Source organism: Delphinapterus leucas, chromosome 5 (assembly GCF_059928025.1).
Source record: "Delphinapterus leucas isolate spDelLeu-1000000601 "Yukka" chromosome 5, BTC_Dleu_Yukka2, whole genome shotgun sequence".
In the NCBI taxonomy this organism is placed as follows: Eukaryota; Metazoa; Chordata; class Mammalia; order Artiodactyla; family Monodontidae; genus Delphinapterus; species Delphinapterus leucas.
Genome location: NC_143133.1, coordinates 62309676 through 62323969, shown reverse-complemented (window position 1 = coordinate 62323969; position 14294 = coordinate 62309676). Strand labels below are relative to the sequence as shown.

General features: G+C 40.7%; 1 protein-coding gene across 10 annotated transcripts in view; it reads right to left on the bottom strand.

Moving 5' to 3' along the window:
• PGCKA1 (PDCD10 and GCKIII kinases associated 1) overlaps positions 1-14294 on the bottom strand; it is an 83982-nt gene that overhangs the window by 42101 nt on the left and 27587 nt on the right. For 3 of the 10 annotated variants that reach the window (XM_089911769.1, XM_089911761.1, XM_089911764.1), the window contains exon 2: positions 3596-3668. The exons of 6 other annotated variants lie outside the window; for them this stretch is intronic. The gene's annotated coding sequence lies outside the window, so the exon portion shown is untranslated. Of the gene's footprint in view, positions 1-3595; positions 14264-14294 lie in introns of those variants that run through there. One more of the 10 variants, XM_089911762.1, reaches the window with a different exon arrangement.

Here is a 14294-nt window from a genome sequence, read left to right as displayed (position 1 = left end):
GCCTTGATATATTTTCTCCAAAAATAGATGCAAAGAACGTAACTGATTTATAGGGGTCTTGGGTTCATGGCTGGCATGCACTTGCATGGGCTCTCTCTTTCTCTCTTTAACCTGGTCTTTATTTATGAAACCTGGTCTTCAGGATGATGGAAGCTCTAAAAGGATAGACTTTCCCATGACAGATTTGGTCAAGTCAATCTCAAAAAGTCAAGGGACGTACTGCTCACTGACCATAGTAATCTTGTTTGGCAAAATCTCAGGTTACATTCATTTTCACTGACATTTAGTATCTCACGCTGAAGCTTTCCTTTGGTTGCCAGATGTATTTGGCACTCTGGAGGGGATGGACAAACTCTGTGCTAGTGCTGAGTCAAGGAGTCCAAGGACTGGTTTAAGGACACGCCCTCATTCTTTTTTGTTATCCCAGGTCCTCAACAATGTCTGGCATACAGAGAAGAAGCTCGTTTGTTGAATTTAAAATGAAAAAAAAAATACATTGATATGCTTCTCAAAGTCAAAAGTTATGTAACATACCTTATATTCACCCACAATTCTCTCATCTAAGAATGCAATCTTATTTTTCGCATTCATTTTTCTGTTTATACTAAAACTTTTATAGGTTAAACCACTATATTAAACGGAATGTTAGTGTATCATATTATAGTATGTGTAATTTGCATTTAAAGAAATTAATAAAGAAGACTGTCATCCTATGGAAGTAGTACTGTTTAGTTGTGAGCTATTTTTACCTAAAAAACCCCAAAGAATATGAATTCCTTATCAGATTTATGGTTTGCAAATATTTTCTCCCATTTCATAGGTTGCCTTTCTTTCTGTCATTTCTTTTGCTATGCAGCTTTTATTTATTATTTAAAAAATTTTAAAATATTAATTAATTTTATTTTCGGCTGTGTTGGGTCTTAGTTGCGGCACGCAGGATCTTCATTGCAGCACGCGGGATCTTTCGTTGTGGCACGTGGGTTTCTCTCTAGTTGTGGCGTGCAGGCTAAGTAGCTGTGGCTTAGTTGACCTGCAGCATGTGGGATCTTAGTTCCCCGACCAGGGATCAAATCCATGTCCCCTGCATTGGAAGGCGGATTCTTAACTACTGGACCACCAGGGAAGTCCCCCATGCAGGTTTTTAGCTTGAGGTAGTCCCATTTGTCTATTTTTGCTTTTGTTTCTTGTGCTTTTGGTGTAAGATCCCAGAAATCATCGTCAAGATCAATGTCATGAAGGTTTTCTGTTATGTTTTCTTTTCGGAGTTTTATAGTTTCAGGTCTTAGGGTTACATCTTTAGTCATTTATGAGTTGATTTTTGTGTATGGTTTAAGATAAGGGTCCAATTTCGTTCTTTTTCATGTGGATATCCAGTTTTCCCAACTGTCTTTTCCTCATTGTGTACTCTTGGCACCCTTGTCAAAGATCAGTTGAACTCATGCTGTAGACTATAGGTCTGTATGCCCTAATGAATAGGATTAGTGCCTTTATAAAAGAGACCACAGAAAGCTCTCTTGCCCCTTATGCCACATGAAGTTATGGCAAGAAAACAGCTCTCTATGAACCAGGAAGTGAGATCTCACCAAATACTCAATCCCAACACCTTGATCTTGTATTTCCCAGCCTCCAGAACTGTGAGAAATAAATTACTGTTGTTTATAAGCCACCCATTCTATGGTATTCTGTTATAGCAGCCTGGATGGACTAAGACACCATATATTTATAAACTTATTTCTGGACTTTTTATTCTGTTCCATTAGTCTATATGTCTGTTTTTATGCTAGTACCATATTGTTTTAGTTACTGTAGCTTTGTAATACATTTTGAAATCAGAAAGTGTGATACCTCAAGCTTTTTCTGTCTCAAGTTTGCTTTGGCTATTCTGGGTCTTCTGTGGTTCTGAATGAATTTTAGGATTGTTTTTTCTTTTTCTATAAAAAAATGCCATTGAGGTTTTGACAGACAATGCACTCAATCTGTAGATCATATTGGGTAGTATGGACACTTTAACAGTATTAAGTCTTCCAATCCATGAACATGAGCTGTCTGTTTATTTGTCTTCTTTATTTCTTTCAACAATGTTTTGTAGTTTTCAGTGCACAGGTCTTTCACCTTCTTGGTTAAACTTATTCCTATAAAAATAAAGTATTTTTTTTTTTTGCTGCCACTTTAACTCAGATTTCTTAATTTCCTTTTTGGATAGTTTGTTGTTAGCACATAGAAATGCAACTGATTTTTTAAAGTTGATCCTATATCCTGTGACTTCACTGAATTCCATAATAGTTATAATTTGTGTGTGTGTGTGTAATCTTTAGGCTTTTCTACATGTAAGATCCTGTGGATTTTTATAATCATTTCATAAATGGTGGTAGGACAACAGGTTATTAGGGAAAAGTTAGATCCTGAATTAAATGAGAATAAAAATATTTGGAGGGAAATACAAGTGAATATTTATCTAATTTAAGAATAAGGAAGGGCTCTTCAGTTACTACAGGTCTGGAAGAAACACAAGTAAAAGATTAATAGATTACATAAAAAGTAAATATTTTTCACCTTAAGAGGTGAAAAACTGCAAAGATCAAATGGAACAACATTTATGACACAGATGATAAAGGGTTACTATCTTTAACTTTAAAAGGGTTCATAATTCAACAGGATATTTATTAAAGACATCAATAAAAAAATAACAAAGGACATGGCCAACCAATTAAGAAATGAATAAATACTAAAGCCAATGAACATGAAAAATTATTCAACTACAGAAATAAATAAATGCAAATAACTATAACACTTTTGTCAAGTAAGTTGAACTCTTTGTTTAATGATAACAACCAGTGTTAAAAAGTCTTTAAAATATCAGTAATTTTTGCTCCAAAAATTCTAGTCCTTGGAGCCTAAACAAAGAATGTAATCAGAGAATCAGAAAGGTATGAGTAAAGATCTTTTTATTTATTTATTTATTTTTTGCTGTGTTGGGTCTTCATTGCTGTTCATGGGCTCTCTCTAGTTGCGGTGAGTGGGGGCCACTTCTTGTTGCAGTGTGTGGGCTTCTCACTGCGATGGCTTCTCCTGTTGCGGAGCACGGGCTCTAGGCATGTGGGCTTCAGTAGTTGTGGCGCACAGGCCTAGCTGCTCCACGGCATGTGGGATCCTCCCGGACCGGGGCTCAAACCCGTATCCCCTGCATCGGCAGGCGGACTCTCAACCACTGTGCCACCAGGAAAGCCCTTGTTGTCGTTTTTGTTTTTAGTGTTACTGGGCCTGCTACTCAAGCCTTTCCAGGGATACTGTAAGCATTCGATTCCCTGTATTAAATTTCCTTTTGCTTGACATAGCTAACGTAATTTCTGTTTCCTGCAAGTGAACTCTGATTGAGAGGGACATCTACTCTTGTATTAGGAGGGAAGGAAGGACGGATATACATGTAGATAAAGTTGTGTGTGTGTGTACGTATGTGATGGCAATCTCCTCAAATGCAGGAGTTTTTTAAGCTGAGGTGTGCAGAGCCTCAAGGAGCTCCTAAATAGGGTTCACGGCATCTGTGAACTTAAATGAGTAAAAGTCATATCTCCTTCTTACCTAACCTCTAACTTACATTTAGTATTTTCTTCAATTCTGAATATAGGCATCAAACCACAGCATCATTGGCAGTTCCTGTGACTTCGTCTCTAATAGAGAGTAGATATAATATTCATATTATATTAGAGCTGTTGTAGATCTCAAAACATTGTTTATGCTCATAACTATGGTATTTATTAGACTACTGTTAGATCCTGTTCTGTAATACATTTATAAAGAAACACACACTGACGTTCTTCCAAAGATGACATAATGGGCACATGGAAAGATGCTCAAGATCACTAATTATTAGAGAAATACAAGTCAAAACAGCTATGAGATATCACCTTACACCTGTCAGAATGGCTATCATCAAAAAATCTACAAATAACAAATGTTGGAGAAGATGTGGAGAAAAGGGAACCCTCGTACACTGTTGGTGGGAATGTAACTTGGTACAGCCACTATGGAGAACAGTATAGAGGTTCCTCAAAAAACTAAAAACAGAACTACCATATGCTCCAGCAATTCCACTCCTGGGTATGTATCCAAAAAAACCCAAAAAACAAAAACCAAAAAGCAAAAAGAAAATACTAATTCGAAAAGATACATGGCACCCCAATGTTCATAGCAGCATTATTTACAATAGTCAAGACATGGAAGCAACCCAAGTGTCCATCAATAGATGAACACACACACACACACACACACACACACACACACACATATACACACAATGGAATATTAGCCATAAAAAGAATGAAATTCTGTCATTTGTTGCAATCTGGATGGACCTAGCAAATATTACACCTAGTAGAATAAGTCAGAGTTAGCAAATCCTATATTATACCACTTATATGTGGAATCTAAAAAATAACGTAAATGACTATATATGCAAAACAGAAACAGACTCACAGATATAGAAAATAAACTAGTGGTTACCAAAGGGGAGTGGGAAGGGGGGAGGGGCAAAATAGGGGTATGGGATTAAGAGGCACAAATTACTGTGTATAAAATAGATAAGCAAAAAGGATGTATTGTATAGCACAGGGAATTATAGCCATTATCTTGTAATAACTTTTAATGGAGTATAATCTGTAAAAATACTAAATTATTATGCTGTACACCTGAAACAAATATTGTAAATCAACTCCACTTCAACTTAAAATATGGAATATAAAAAAGAAACACATTACATCACAATTTTTAAAAATTGATAACTCTATTTCCTTTGTAGTCCTATGTATTTTATTTTATGCATTTAAAAATATCATCCTGAAAAGGGGTCCATAGGCTTCAACAGACTGGTAAAGCAGTCCATAGCATAAAACATGTTAAGAAGCCTGTTCTAATGTCTTCTATTTTGCCTGTAAAGTGGGGTTTCTAAACTTCGGCACTAGCGATATTTTAGGATGGATAATTCTTTCTTTCGGGGGACTGTTTTTGCACTGTAGGATGCTCCAGAGCCTTGACTATGCTAGTAGCACCCTTCCTGACCACACATTGTTACCTGCGGGGCAAAAGTGACCCTGGTTGAGAATCACTAAAGTAGTGCTAAGCGTGAGGAAGGTGACTAGGTCTGAGATCTGACTGGAGAGGGCTCAAAATGGATGCAACAGAGGACGGCAGAGAGAAATGACTAAAGAAAACATGCAATTGAGTGATGTTGAGGGACCAGCTGAAATGATCTACAGTCATCCCTCAGTATCCCTGGGGGATACAGGATGCCCATGGATACTACTGATAAAATCCGAGGACATTCAAGTCCCTTATATAAAATGGCAGAGTATTTGTATAAAACCTACACATACCCTCCCATATACTTTAAATTATCTCTAGCTTATTTATAATAACTAATACAACATAAATGTTATGTAAATAATTGTAAATACAAGGTAAATGCTATGTAAGTAGTTGCTGGTGTGTGGCAAATTCAAGTTTTGCTTTTTGGAACTCTCTGGAATTTATTTTCTTCAAATATTTTTGATCTGCAGCTGGTTGAATCCACAGATGCAGAACCTGCAAATATAGAGGGCTGAATGTGTAGAGTAGCCCACGGATAAGAGGTTTTTCAAGTTTTTTTTTTTTTTTTTTTTTTAGCTTATTTATTTTTGGCTGCGCTGGGTCTTCGTTGCTGCGCGTGGGCTTTCTCTAGTTGCAGCGAGTGGGGGCTACTCTTCGTTGTGGTGCGCAGGCTTCTCATTGCAGTGGCTTCTCTCGTTGCGGGGCACAGGCTTTAGGCTCGCGGGCTTCAGTAGTTGTGGTGCGCGGGCTCAGTAGTTGTGGCGCACGGGCTTTGTTGCTCTGCAGCACGTGGGATCTTCCTGGACCAGGGCTCGAAACCGGGTCCCCTGCATTGGCAGGCAGATTCTTAACCACTGCGCCACCAGGGAAGCCCCTCAAGTTGTTTTCTTCTACTCACCATACATGATGAATATTCAAATGATGGACAGTCTACCATCAACAGCATTTGTGATATAGGTGCTGACTTACAAATGAGATGGGCTGGAGTTATCTACAACGTCCGAAGTACTGTTTCTTCCCCTGATCCAAATGCTAACATGTCTTAACATGCTGGTTGAAGAAAACACTTTATTCAAGAAGGAAAACGAGAACATTTAGAACTTAAAATAACTGTTATTGCCCCTCGTTCTGCTATTGTCCAGAATAGCAGCGACAGGAAGCAGGGTGGGTATATTCTGGACTTGAATGGATTTGGAGGTTGCTGCTCCCAGAAAATCTGAGCACAGGTGGCATGGCTGTGAAGGATATGAAGCAACCCTATGATCCAGCAATTTGCCTCCTGGGGTTTTTACCCAGGAGCAATGAAAATATATATCCACATAAAAACTTGTCCAAGAGTGTTGACAGCAACTTTATTCAGAGTAGTCCCAAACTGGAAATAACACAAATGTCCATCAACAGTATAATGCCCTGCGGTGTGGTCATACAAAGAAATACTACTGAGCAAGAAAAAATAATGAACTGCTGACATGAGCAACAACACATACAGAACTCAGGAACATGCTGAGGAAAAGCAGCCTTACACAAAAGAGAACATACATTCTTACAGACTGTATGAGTCATTTATATAAGTTTTAAATAGGCTAAATTAAGCCATGGTGATTAAAAAAATCAGAATAGTGACTGACTCCATTGGAGTGGAAACAAGAATTGATTGGGAAGGGGCATGGAAATTTTCCTGGGTGATGATGCTCTCTATATTTCTTCTTTTTTTTTTTTTTTTTTTTTTTTTGCGGTACGCGGGCCTCTCACTGTTGTGGCCTCTCCCGTTGCTGAGCACAGGCTCCAGACGCACAGGCTCAGCGGCCATGGCTCACGGGCCCAGCCGCTCCGCGGCATGTGGGATCTTCCCGAACCGGGGCACGAACCCATGTCCCCTGCATCAGCAGGCGGACTCTCAACCACTGCGCCACCAGGGAAGCCCTCTCTATATTTCTTGATGAGGAGTTGCGTGATACAGTTGTATGCAGTTGCCAAAACCCACCAAATTGTACACTTGGATTTATGCATTTCACTGAATGTAAATTACACCAGAGGAAGGGGAGAAGGAAGGGCAGGGGGAAAGGTGAAGGAGAAGAAGAGGAAGCGAATGGCAAATAAAAACTGAACTCACAGTCAACCAAACACATGCTGAAATGTTTGAAATGAAATGACGTCTGTAACATACTCTGAGATGTAGTCAAAAAAAAAGAGGGATTGGTGGTTAGCCAGGTGGTTAGATACGTGATAGAGAAAAGACACCTAACATTAATTGTAGATTCTAGATGGTGAGATGTGCAATTCTTTAAGCTTTTCCGTAGCTTGAAAATTTTCATACTAAAGAACATGAGTGTATGGCAATGTATCTCTTTTTGCCTTTTTGAAGTATTTCATTAACCTTTGGGCCAAAAAAGCTACTTGCGAACCATCAAAGCATTTCATATGGTTCTTGCTCTATTTTAATAACTGGAACCTAAAATGTCACACTTATTCTCCATTCCGTGAATAACAACAATCACTCACACTGTGTGCCGCCACCACCTCTGGATCGCTGGAGCTGTCCAGGCACCACTGGGCTAATTACCTTACACACGTCGGCCTCCCATAGAGAACTCAATGGTTTTCTTTACTGTCTAACAGAAAGTTCTAGAACACATCTTCAGAACTTCCAGGCAGCCGGGAACTAGAACAGATGTCCAAGAGGAAGACTATGTCTGTGGTGGTGGGTATTTTGAGCAGAATGTATTATTCAAATATGTTATGAAGGTGTGGGACTCTGTGTGTGTGTGTGTGTGTGTGTGTGTGTGTGTGTGTACGTGTACGTGTACTGAGCCGGAAGTGAGAGAAGGAAAATATATTTTAGAAAGAAGGTACACATTATAAGTCATAAAAAGGAATAGTAACTTTATTCCAAATTCTGTAGAGAGAGAAAATTTTTTCCTTTTCTTTTTTTTCTTAAGCTCGTATCCACTGCCATATGATACTGTCACCTGACAAAGGGGTGTGACAAAGGCTGCCCGGATCTGTCACCTCCAGCTCTTTTCTAGCTTCCCTTTCTCAATAAACCTTTGACAAAGGTCAGTTGTTTGAAGGGCTGGGTTTTTCCTTGTTTGGTCAAAGCGTTTCTTGCTCAGCAGAATGATTAAATGTCTCTGAGTGTCAATAAATAAGTGGTTTCAGTGAAGCTTTTTGGAATCTATTTCCCTGAAGGCTGCTTGGTGGCGTGCCTGGGATTGCTTTGGTTTTGTGTGAAGCTAGCAGGTAAACAATGTAATTACCAGGCTGCCTAGTCCCTGCGGCTCCTGACACCTGCAGAGCCACGCATTGAAGAATAGGGCAGGGATAAAGTATCTTCACCTAAAACCAGGAGTCAGGCTTTGAACTTCAACTCAAACTGACAAAATGCCAAGGTGCTAAAGTGGCAGAAGGTGGATTTGAACTAAAGGGATCTCAGGAGCCCTGGTGCAGCTGTGCAGGCACTAGGAAGGTAGTGAATTAGGTAAATATCTACTAGGAGAAAAGAAGACAATAAGCCAGACTTGAACAAAGACATCAGTTTCTGATTAACTTTACCCTGGATGGAGGCCATAATTCAAACCTGATTCATGCAACAGTGTCTAACAGTTCTGGCTGTGTACAGGGGGAATGTATCAGAACTAGATTAGCTACAGTAACCCCACACCGAACAAGTTCAGGGAAATCTGTTTGGTTCATTTTATTTGCGTGGACACCTCTCTGTTGTCGTTAGGGAGAGAAGGGTGGTTTTCTGTATAGCCAGATCAAACCACCTCTTCCTGAGAAGCAGCTGACTGACGTGCAAACCAAGCGTCTTCTGCCTGTCCCATTGGAATAATATAGTAGACGTGTTTCATGTGTTTCACAATGACACACTTAGTGGTACCCAGGCTCCAAAAAGTAGCAGACAGACTTTGAAACTTAATAGGATTCAGGAGGAAAAAAAAAAATCTTGGCTCCTTCCTTAACATAAATTGTATATAATCAGCAAACCAGTAGGCAGTTTTCATTGGTTTGTGACTCATTTGGGACTTAATTCCGATGAAGATGATGTGGTGACATTTAAAGGCTTGGCCGAAATTAGAAACAGGAAAACTGAAGGTGACTTTGGTGGAAAATACAGAATATAAAATAGTGTGCAAAATGATAAGACATCCACTCTTTAGGTGGGTTTTATGCATTGCTGACTCAACACATCCATACTGTTTTGGCCATCTGACTACTCTGCCAGTCTGATGGTGTGGGATGAGGGACAGCCTTACTTTCACATGCACAGAGTGGGTTTTGTTTTTTAAGACAGAATGATCTATCAACATAGTCTTCTAGGCCATTCTCCCAGGACAAGAAACAGAGGAAAGTTGAATGACTTGCTTTCTGAGCACAGAATGAAGTAAGAATCTGAACTTTAGTCCCAACGCATCTCACACACTGCTCCCCACACGCTACACATTTAAGAGACCTGGCTACATGGATGCCGGGCTACAGGCTGGCTGGTACAGTGGGATGGAGCAGACCAATGTTCACCTGGCTTAAGTGCTTTGCTGGTTCAAGGCGAAATGCTGGTCTCATGGGGTTAGAAGAAAAATCCAGAAGCATTCCTCTCCTCCACTAACATCTCCATCTTTGATAACTTGGGCATGGGGTTGATCAGAGGGAAACTGTTTGTTGCATTTTTCTTATCCTTTATTGGTACTTTATAGGATTACTAATAAGAAATCTGAGTAAGTAACAAAAATCTTGCCCCAGCACATATTGGGACTTCTCTATGGAGAGTGCCGATGACAGATGACCCTTCATGACACAGGACCACCCGACCTTGAATGTGGTGTAGGCCGTGGATGCTCAGTGGTGGCACCAGCGCTAGCAGAAAAGTTTATGCTTCTGGGGTTGTTAAGGGCTGAAGTGTATCCCTAACCCATAGCGCCTCAGAATGGGACTGTATTTAGAGAGAGGACCTTTAAAGAGGTAATTAAGGTAAAATGAGGTCATTAGGGTGAGGCCTAACCCAATCCGACTAGAGTCTTTACTAGAAGGGGAGATTAGGACACACAGACAACACAGACTGTGGGAGGACCATGTTGAAGAGGCAGCAAGGAGAGAGGCCTCAGGAGAAACCAAACCTGCTGACACCTTGACCTTGGACTTCCAGCCTCCAGAACTGTGAGAAGTTAAATGTCTGTTGCTTAAGCCACCCAGTCTGTGCTATTTTGTTATGGCAGCCCTAGTGGTCTAATACAGGGGTTTACAAAGAAAACGTGAAGAATATTTGGAATTGTTCAAAGTACATGAGCCTATCTAGGCTAACTCAGAGTTGTCCAGAGTGTGTTCCTAGGAAGTTAGTAACTGTTACTGGGAAAAAGAAAGGGGGATTCTGGGCTCAAGTGAATTTGGGAAATGCTGGATTAGACAGTCAGCCAGGTTTCTTTGCTGCAGAACTTCTTGGAGCCTTTAATGTGCTGAGGTGCATATTATGAGTTTGATTCACACGATCTGTGTGCCATCCTTGACACCTCTCTTTGCCTCACTTTTCATTTCCAATCCATGGCCAATTTATCTTTTAAATATTTCTTGAACGAGTTCACTTCTATCTGGACCTTCATGAAACCTGGGTTGCACCAACATCGCCTGACAATTCCATTTTCTAAATATTTCTTGAATTCGTTCACTCCTCTCTACTGAACTGCGATTGAAACCTGGACCAAATGACCTACGTCTCTGGCTTAGTCCACTGCAAGACCTTTCTGACACGTCTGTCCACACCCACTGGGTGCTCTCCAGGCAGTTGTCCACAACGCAGCCACAGGAGTCTTTCCCAAGAACAGGCTGGATTATGCCAGCTCCCTGACTCTAAAGACATTTCAGTAGCTTCCCACTGTTCTTAAAATGGGAAGACAAAATTCCTACCCACTTCTACAAGCTTATACTGAACCATCATCCTCCCTGGCCTCCATCCACCCTCCCAGGTTTTCTTCTGGTCCCACACTGTTCTGCCTCTACCCACTACAGGACCTTTGCTCATGCTGTCTCTTCTTCCTGGTTAATACCCCCGACCTTCCTCAGGGAAGCTTTCTTTTACTTCCATTCTTGGGTTGAAACCCTGTACCACTGATTCACATTGCACTTGTCACTACTGAAAATTTACCTGCATGTGATTATTTGGTTAATACCTGAATCTTCCTCTTCTACATTGAAAACTCTGAGTTTGTAGAACACCTTTTTGTGAAATACCCAGTTAATTTATTGATGAACGTCTGGGGAGGATACCTCTGAAACACACCGTGAAGAATTTTTATGAAGAAAGATAATGAGCAGGGTTCAAGGAGAAAGGTTTTGGGTCCTTAGAAACAGGCAGTTGTCTGTTGCAGCTTAGCTAAACAACCCATGTGAAAAGTTGAATGTGGAAAAAAATATGATATTGGGTCTAAGTTCTGGAGGTATATGTGGGTGTTTAACTTAAAAAAAAAACCAACTTTTAATTTTGAAAAATTTCAAACCTACAGAAGACTTGGAAGACTAGTACAACAAACTGCCACATACTTTTTTTTTTTTTTTTTTTGCTGTACGCGGGCCTCTCACTGTTGTGGCCTCTCCCGTTGTGGAGCACAGGCTCCGGACGCGCAGGCTCAGCGACCATGGCTCACGGGCCCAGCCGCTCCGCGGCACGTGGGATCTTCCCAGATCGGGGCACGAACCCATGTCCCTCGCATCGGCAGGCGGACTCTCAACCACTGCGCCACCAGGGAAGCCCCGCCACATACTTTTAAGCAACCTGTTTAATGATGTGATTTTGCTCCAGAAAAGCTGCTCTTTTCTGCTTTACTGCAGTCAGTGTAATTCTGACAGTGCCTTCAGAAAGACATGACTACGTAATCTGATCACAAATGCTCATATTTCAGGAAGGCCAGACATGCCTGCTGGCAAATAATTAATCACGAAATGATCTTAAATAAGGTACTGCAGGAGACAAAATGACATTTATGGGACATACTTTTAAAAAATTTACAGCCACTTGAGAAAACAAAACACTTTCAAATGAAAGAACAACCAGCAATAAAAATAACAGATAAGTGTTGGAGGGGGAGGCAGATAGCACTGAGAGCGTGAAGAGGATGAGATTGTTTCTAGTTACGTTTCTTCACAGAAATGGATTCCCTATGGGAAGCAGCACAACTTGTCATCAATTAATTTCCTTGTACTAAAATACCAACTTGGAAAACTCACTTTATAAGGCAAATTGTAAATAAGTATGTCTTTCGTGAGCACACACACAGTGTGAAAGGTCTGGTTCCTTATTTAAGCAATATTTACAATTGTTTTAGTTCTTTACTAGAAGGACAATCCAAAGCTCAGGGAAGTGTCTGTTCCTTTAAGGGTCAACCAAGTTGGTGGACTTTAGCCAAATAATTAACCCTTTTTTTTTTTTTTTCCCCTGACAAAGAATAGGCTACTATATTCACCTGACGTATTTAGTTAGTCTCTCGCTAAGACCTGCTGCCTTGGGGAGGGGGTGACTCCCAGTGAACTGGCCCCTAGGCCTAGAGATCCAGGGATTTCCCTCTTAACCCATTATTTCCAGAGATCACATGTAGGTCTAGAGAAATCAGAACCAGGCAAATGATGAATAAGATCACAACCTGCTACAAACGTGTTGGGCAGGGGAAGACCACCAATAGCGGGACAAAGTGAGCGGGGGTGTGTTTTTAAATTAATACAAGCTGTTAACTGCATTTGGGCACCATCTAACCTATACTAGACTAGAAACTTGCCTTTAGAAAGATGAGCTTTTCAGGTCCAAGTGATAATTTTTCAGAAGATTCCATCAAAGTGGAGTTCACATATGGCCTTGGTGTGAGAACTTGGTTCCCTAAAACCTGAATTCTAGACCAGATTTTCCAACCTGGAAAGGAATCAGGAAGGGGTACTGCTCTCAGAGTCACAGCATTACCTGTGTTCTTTAATTTATGCTTTGAACTCCTACTTATCTGAGTTTTCCCCCAATGTGTTTATGTTAATTTTACAATCAGGAAGAAACCAAGGAAACTATTAAAGATCAGAGCTGGAGCTTCTCATTTGTACACATGGGAAAACTGCTGCTGTGGTTAAGGAAGAGGCTCAAAAAGCTTCCGGCAAGTCAAAGGCCATGGATATGGGGACACACCTCCGATGGCGTAATTAACAAATGTCTACTGATCTCTTGTCTAAAAACTTTCAGCTTCAAAGGTTAAGTAATTAGAAGTCTGTTACTTTACTATTTTTTAACAGTTTTGAGATATAATTCACATACCTTACCATTCACCCACGTAAAGTGTACAGTTCAATGGTTTCTTAGTATATTCATGGAATTATACACAATTTTAACATATTTTTATCACCCCCAAAAAAGAAATCCTGCACCTTTTAGGAAAGAACCCCTGATCCCCCAACCTACTCAGCACTAGGCAATCACCAATATACTTTCTGTGTATTTGTCTATTCCGGGCCTGTCATATAAATGGAATCATGAAATATGTGGACTTTTGTGTCTGGCTTCGTTCACTTAGCATGGTATTTTCAAGGTTTATCCATGTTGTAGTATATATCAGTACTTGATTCCTTTCTATGGCCATGCAACAGCCAGTGCCGTAGGGATGTATCACATTTTATTTGTCTGCTTATCAGTCAGTGGACACTTTCTGGCTATCATGAATCACGCTGCTATGAACATTCATACACGCATTTTTGTGTGGACACGTGTTTTCAGTTTTCTTGGGTATATACCTGGAAGTGTATTGCTGGGTAATATAGTAGTTCTGTGTTTAAGAAAACCTTTTAAGAAACTGCCAGACTGTTTTCCAAAGTGGGTTCACCATTTTACATTCCCACTGGTAGCGTATGACGGTTCCAGTTTCTCTACATGCTTGCCAATACTTGATATTGCCCATCTTTTTTTTTTTTTTGCGATACGCGGGCCTCTCCCGTTGCAGAGCACAGGCTCCGGATGCGCAGGCTCAGTGGCCATGGCCCACGGGCCCAGTCGCTCCGCGGCATGTGGGATCTTCCCGGACCGGGGCACGAACCCGTGTCCCCTGCATCGGCAGGTGGACCCTCAACCACTGCGCCACCAGGGAAGCCCTTGCCCATCCTTTTGATTACAGCCATTCTCGTGGGTACCTGTCATGAAGCGGTACACTTCATTGTTTTTAATGTGTTTTCAGATTACGGAAGTCATGCAAGTTAAC